The following is a 7,229-nucleotide window of genomic DNA, read 5'->3' as shown; positions in this document are numbered from 1 at the left end:
TAACAGCGTCAAGGGGCATCACAATATCTTCTTCAGCAGGAGTTTTATTAACAGCGTCAAGGGGCATCACAATATCTTCTTCAGCAGGAGTTTTATTAACAGCGTCAAGGGGCATCACAATATCTTCTTCAGCAGTTTTATTAACAGCGTCAAGGGGCATCACAATATCTTCTTCAGCAGGAGTTTTATTCACAGCGTCAAGGGGCATCACAATATCTTCTTCAGCAGGAGTTTTATTAACAGCGTCAAGGGGCATCACAATATCTTCTTCAGCAGGAGTTTTATTAACAGCGTCAAGGGGCATCACAATATCTTCTTCAGCAGGAGTTTTATTAACAGCGTCAAGGGGCATCACAATATCTTCTTCAGCAGGAGTTTTATTCACAGCGTCAAGGGGCATCACAATAGCTTCTTCAGCAGGAGTTTTATTAACAGCGTCAAGGGGCATCACAATATCTTCTTCAGCAGGAGTTTTATTCACAGCGTCAAGGGGCATCACAATATCTTCTTCAGCAGGAGTTTTATTAACAGCGTCAAGGGGCATCACAATATCTTCTTCAGCAGGAGTTTTATTCACAGCGTCAAGGGGCATCACAATATCTTCTTCAGCAGGAGTTTTATTAACAGCGTCAAGGGGCATCACAATATCTTCTTCAGCAGGAGTTTTATTCACAGCGTCAAGGGGCATCACAATAGCTTCTTCAGCAGGAGTTTTATTAACAGCGTCAAGGGGCATCACAATATCTTCTTCAGCAGGAGTTTTATTAACAGCGTCAAGGGGTATCACAATATCTTCTTCAGCAGGAGTTTTATTCACAGCGTCAAGGGGCATCACAATATCTTCTTCAGCAGGAGTTTTATTCACAGCGTCAAGGGGCATCACAATATCTTAATTTGAAGCTTTCCCACCCGATGACGATCGCTTGCGTTGCGCCCGAAACGCCGTGATTTATTTTATTTTATACCCACCACGTAACTTTACCGCAAAGAACCAAAGAGTAGGCATTCATTAAGTCAATTGAATCAAACAAACGTAATGCATAATAAAGGTTTTTGGGTTAGATCGCGTTATTTGTAAATGTGTCGTAACCCTCCACCACCCGACACGGCCAATCAGCAAAAAAAAAAGTGTCACGTTGACAAAAGACAAATAGTTCACTACTTTAGCCCACCGGTGTGTTGAAGAGTGAATCCACAACATTTACAATGTGAGAATTCTGGCGGAATTCTGGCGAATTGCCCGATGATGCTGGATGTATTTACCAGCGAAACGTCATACTCAAACTGTAAATGTTGTGGATTCACTCTTCAACACACCGTGGGCTAAAGTAGTAAACTAATTGTCTTTTGTCAACGTGACACTTTTTTGCTGATTGGCCATGTCGGGTGGTGGAGGGTTATGACACATTTATAAATAACGCGATCTAACCCAAAAACCTTTATTATGAATAATATTGATCACGAAAGCCTACGTGTTAAACAAACGTAATGCACTACACACGGGTGCCACGGAGGCTCGCAGATGTTAACTACCTCGCCTGGTGTGCAGGAGGTCGTGGGTTCCATCCTGACCCTGCTATATATTTGGAGTCTGCATCTCTCTCTCATCATCATCATCATCACGGTGGCTAGATGTTAACTACCTCGCCTGGTGTGCAGGAGGTCGTGGGTTCCATCCCGACCCCTGCTGTGTATTTGGAATCTGCGCGTCTCTCTCTCTCATCATCATTATCACGGTGGCTAGGAGATGTTAACTACCTCGCCTGGTATACAGGACGCCTGTGCTGCTGTATTTGGAGTCTGGGTGTCTATCTCCCCCGTGGTCACGTGGATTTTCTCCGGGTCCTCCTGTTTTCCCCCACACATTCACAATCGACGTCACGCGTTGAAAGGTTTTTGGCCGCTGCTACTCATTTCCACGCGACGATGAACCACTTGGTCGAGCTATCATTAAGTGATGACCAAGTTGCTTCTGAAAAAAAAAACTACTACATAGCAGCTCATTGGGGCCTTACACGTGGTGTAAAATATATATTTTTTAATGTTTAGTTTAGTTTATAAACCAGAGAATAAATGTAACTGGATTGCACCGCCAACGGTACTCGAGCTCCGAAAGAGCGTGCGTTGATCGACCGCTGATGAAGAACCAATATCACTGGCCGTGGCCTATCCACTGCTGTATTAAGGCCTACCAAAATCTCTGCCATTCTCTCAATCCTGCGTTCCACCAATTACACGACCCCCTTCAGGGTCGGGATCGAACCCACGGCCTCCTGCACACCAGGCGAGGTAGTTAACATCGCCAAATACAGGCACCGTCAGGGATCGGGATCGAACCCACGGCCTCCTGCACACCAGGCGAGGAAGTTAACACATGTCCTAGCCACCGTGATGATGAGTTAATGCAAGCTCCAAATATACAGCGTCAGGATCGATCCCACAAACTCCTGCACGCCAGGCGAGGTAGTTAACATCGCCAAATACAGGCACCGTCAGGGGTCGGGATCGAACCCACGCCCTCCTGCACAACAGGCGAGGTAGTCAACATCTCTCAACCACCCTGGGGGCGTGATAAAATTACACCACGTGGTTAAGTGCGATCCCAGGTCGTGGCTTGAAGCTGCACTCGATTCAATTCCCCCTGCAATGGATCGAGATTCGAAGGGGGAAATTCCGTGGATTGGGTTTGTTTGTAGTGGGTTTATAACTCTGGGTAGTCGTCAGTGGCCCTCCGTAGCAGTCTGTGGCCCGTGTAATGGCGAACCCATCACCACCAAACACAACCCCCACACACCTCTCCCACAACACCGACAGTCTACGGCATTCAGTACTCGTCCGTGGCCCTCCGCAATCGCCCGTGGCCCTCCGTGGCAGTGTATGGCAATCTATAGCCCTCTGTGACAGTCTATAGCCCTCTGTGACAGTCTATAGCCCTCTGTGGCAGTCTATAGCCCTCTGTGACAGTCTATAGCCCTCTGTGGCAGTCCATAGCCCTCTGTGACAGTCTATAGCCCTCTGTGGCAGTCTATAGCCCTCTGTGGCAGTCTGTGATAGTCTGTAGCCCTCTGCGACAGTCTGTGATAGTCTGTAGCCCTCTGCGACAGTCTGTGATAGTCTGTAGCCCTCTGTGGCAGTCTGTAGCCCTCTGTGGCAGTCTATAGCCCTCTGTGGCAGTCTATAGCCCTCTGTGGCAGTCTGTGGCAGTCTATAGCCCTCTGTGGCAGTCTGTAGCCCTCTGTGGCAGTCTATAGCCCTCTGTGAGAGTCTATAGCCCTCTATGGCAGTCTGTAGCAGTCTGGGACAGTCTGGGACAGTCTATAGCCCTCTGTGACAGTCTATAGCCCTCTGTGACAGTCTGTGACAGTCTATAGCCCTCTGTGGCAGTCTATAGCCCTCTGTGGCAGTCTATAGCCCTCTGTGGCAGTCTACAGCCCTCTGTGGCAGTCTACAGCCCTCTGTGGCAGTCTATAGCCCTATGTGGCAGTCTATAGCCCTCTGTGGCAGTCTATAGCCCTCTGTGACAGTCTGGGACAGTCTATAGCACTCTGTGGCAGTCTATAGCCCTCTGTAGCCCTCTGTGGCAGTCTGTGACAGTCTATAGCCCTCTGTGGCAATCTGTGACAGTCTATAGCTCTCTGTGACGGTCTATAGCCCTCTGTGGCAGTCTATAGCTCTGTGACAGTCTATAGCCCTCTGTGACAGCCTATAGCCCTCTATGGCAGTCTATAGCCCTCTATGGCAGTCTATAGCCCTCTGTGGCAGTCTATAGCCCTCTGTGGCAGTCTATAGCCCTCTGTGGCAGTCTATAGCCCTCTGTGGCAGTCTATAGCCCTCTATGGCAGTCTATAGCCCTCTGTGGCAGTGTATAGCCCTCTGTGGCAGTCTATAGCCCTCTGTGACAGTCTATAGCCCTCTGTGGCAGTCTATAGCCCTCTGTGACAGTCTATAGCCCTCTGTAGCCCTTTGTGGCAGTCTGTAGCAGTCTGGGACAGTCTGTGACAGTCTATAGCCCTCTGTGGCAGTCTGTGACAGTCTATAGACCTCCGTGACAGTCTATAGCCCTCTCTAGCCCTCTGTGGCAGTCTATAGCCCTCTGTGACAGTCTATAGCCCTCTGTGGGAGTCTATAGCCCTCCGTGACAGTCTATAGTCGTCTGTGACAGTCTGTGGCAGTCTGTAGCCCTCTGTGGCACTCTGTGGCAGTCTATAGCTTTCTGTGGCAGTCTATAGCCCTCTGTGGAAGTCTATAGCCCTCTGTGGAAGTCTATAGCCCTCTGTGGAAGTCTATAGCCCTCTGTGGAAGTCTATAGCCCTCTGTGGAAGTCTATAGCCCTCTGTGGAAGTCTATAGCCCTCTGTGGAAGTCTATAGCCCTCTGTGGAAGTCTATAGCCCTCTGTGGCAGTCTATAGCCCTCTGTGGCAGTCTATAGCCCTCTGTGGCAGTCTATAGCCCTCTGTGGCAGTCTATAGCCCTCTGTGGCAGTCTATAGCCCTCTGTGGCAGTCTATAGCCCTCTGTGGCAGTCTATAGCCCTCTGTGGCAGTCTATAGCCCTCTGTGACAGTCTATAGCCCTCTGTGACAGTCTATAGTCATCTGTGGCAGTCTATAGCCCTCTGTGGCACTCTATAGCCCTCTGTGGCAGTCTATAGCCCTCTGTGGCAGTCTATAGCCCTCTGTGGCAGTCTATAGCCCTCTGTGGCAGTCTATAGCCCTCTGTGGCAGTCTATAGCCCTCTGTGGCAGTCTATAGCCCTCTGTGGCAGTCTATAGCCCTCTGTGGCAGTCTATAGCCCTCTGTGGCAGTCTATAGCCCTCTGTGGCAGTCTATAGCCCTCTGTGGCAGTCTATAGCCCTCTGTGGCAGTCTATAGCCCTCTGTGACAGTCTATAGCCCTCTGTGACAGTCTATAGTCATCTGTGGCAGTCTATAGCCCTCTATGGCACTCTATAGCCCTCTGTGGCAGTCTATAGCCCTCTGTGGCAGTCTATAGCCCTCTGTGGCAGTCTATAGCCCTCTGTGGCAGTCTATAGCCCTCTGTGACAGTCTATAGCCCTCTGTGACAGTCTATAGCCCTCTGTGACAGTCTATAGCCCTCTGTGACAGTCTATAGTCATCTGTGGCAGTCTATAGCCCTCTGTGACAGTCCATAGCCCTCTGTGGCAGTCTATAGCCCTCTGTGGCAGTCTATAGCCCTCTGTGGCAGTCTATAGCCCTCTGACAGTCTATAGCCCTCTGTGGCAGTCTATAGCCCTCTGTGGCAGTCCATAGCCCTCTGTGACAGTCTATAGCCCTCTGTGACAGTCTATAGCCCTCTGTGGCAGTCTATAGCCCTCTGTGGCAGTCTACAGCCCTCTGTGGCAGTCCATAGCCCTCTGTAGCAGTGTATAGCCCTCTGTGGCAGTCTATAGCCCTCTGTGGCAGTCTATAGCCCTCTGTGACAGTCTATAGCCCTCTGTGGCAGTCTATAGCCCTCTGTGGCAGTCTATAGCCCTCTGTGGCAGTCTATAGCCCTCTGTGGCAGTCTATAGCCCTCTGTGGCAGTCCATAGCCCTCTGTGACAGTCCATAGCCCTCTGTGGCAGTCTATAGCCCTCTGTGGCAGTCTATAGCCCTCTGTGACAGTCCATAGCCCTCTGTGACAGTCTATAGCCCTCTGTGACAGTCTATAGCCCTCTGTGACAGTCCATAGCCCTCTGTGACAGTCTATAGCCCTCTGTGACAGTCTATAGCCCTCTGTGGCAGTCTATAGCCCTCTGTGGCAGTCTATAGCCCTCTGTGGCAGTCCATAGCCCTCTGTAGCAGTGTATAGCCCTCTGTGAGAGTCTATAGCCCTCTGTGACAGTGTATAGCCCTCTGTGGCAGTCTACAGCCCTCTGTGGCAGTCTATAGCCCTCTGTGACAGTCTATAGCCCTCTGTGACAGTCTATAGCCCTCTGTGGCAGTCTATAGCCCTCTGTGACAGTCTATAGCCCTCTGTGGCAGTCTACAGCCCTCTGTGACAGTCTATAGCCCTCTGTGGCAGTCTGGGACTCGTGTTAATGGCGAACCCATCACCGCTACCACCACCACCACGTAACGAACCGCAACCTTCACAACACATCTCCCGCAACAACACCATCATCAACAACAACACCATCATCAACAACAACACCGACAACAACGACGATAGTCTAGGGGCTTCATTAATCGCCCGTGGGGCCCCCGTCCGCGTGAATCCACGGCCTTCGCGTGCGGCGCAGCGTCCCCGGCTCCTGTAATGGCGGCGCTCCATCACCACCACCACCACCAGCGCCGCGTAACGAACATTCCCGCGTCAAAACCAAACTAACCATTAAACAACAACAAACGAACACACACACAACAACGGACGAACAAAGCGATCGAGAAGCGTAGTCGTCCGTCGTCAAGATAGACGGACGAGAGAGAGAGAGATCTTTGTTCGGTGATGATGGTGGTGGTGAAGATGATGGTGGTTGTTTGTTACGTGGGAGGCGATGGGGGTTGGGGAGAGCGCGCGAATTGGCAACCTCAGGCCTCAACATCGCGCATCAGTCCCGAAAGGGTGGTTGGTGGTGGTGGAGAGGAAGGAAAGGCGAGAAGAAGGAAAAAATCGAAAGATCGGGAGAATTAAGTAAAAAAACACAACCAGGGTCGTGTTTGAATTGGCGGCGTACGCGACCACAAGCCTCGCTCTCGTTCGCCTTGAGGAGGGCCCCTCAACATCGCGCATCAGTGCCGACAGGGCGAGAGGGAAAGATAAGAAGGAAAGATGAACGAAAGGTGAATGAATGAAATGAAAAACTAACCACCACCACAACAACAACACAAACCCGGTTCGTTTTGCGTTAGCAGCGACCACAAGCCTCGCGTTTGCCTCGAGGAGGAGTTGGGGGGGGGCCTCGTCCCACCTCAGTCCCGAAAGGACGAGGAAGGAAAGCGAAGGAAAGGTTGAGAACGAAATGTGAATGAATGAAAGGTGTAAAAAAAATAACCACCACCCCCAACAACAACACACACAACCAGGCAGGGGTTCGTGTTGCGTTAACAGCGGCCACGACCCAGAGCCTCGCTCGTTCGCCTTGGGGGGTTTGGGGAAGGAGCTCATCGCACATCAGCCCCGAAGAGCAAGCAAGGAAGGAAGGAGGAATGAAAGAATGAGGAAAGAAAGAAGAACGATGGAGGAAAGAAAGGCCAAACAATCACAACCCCGGCTTGGTGTTGCGTTAACAGC

The sequence above is a fragment of the Petromyzon marinus genome, chromosome 70, assembly GCF_048934315.1.
Source record: "Petromyzon marinus isolate PM22_M1 ecotype Great Lakes invasive population chromosome 70, UKy_Petmar_22M1.pri1.0, whole genome shotgun sequence".
Lineage (NCBI taxonomy): Eukaryota > Metazoa > Chordata > Hyperoartia > Petromyzontiformes > Petromyzontidae > Petromyzon > Petromyzon marinus.
Note: the sequence above shows the minus strand (reverse complement) of the source record.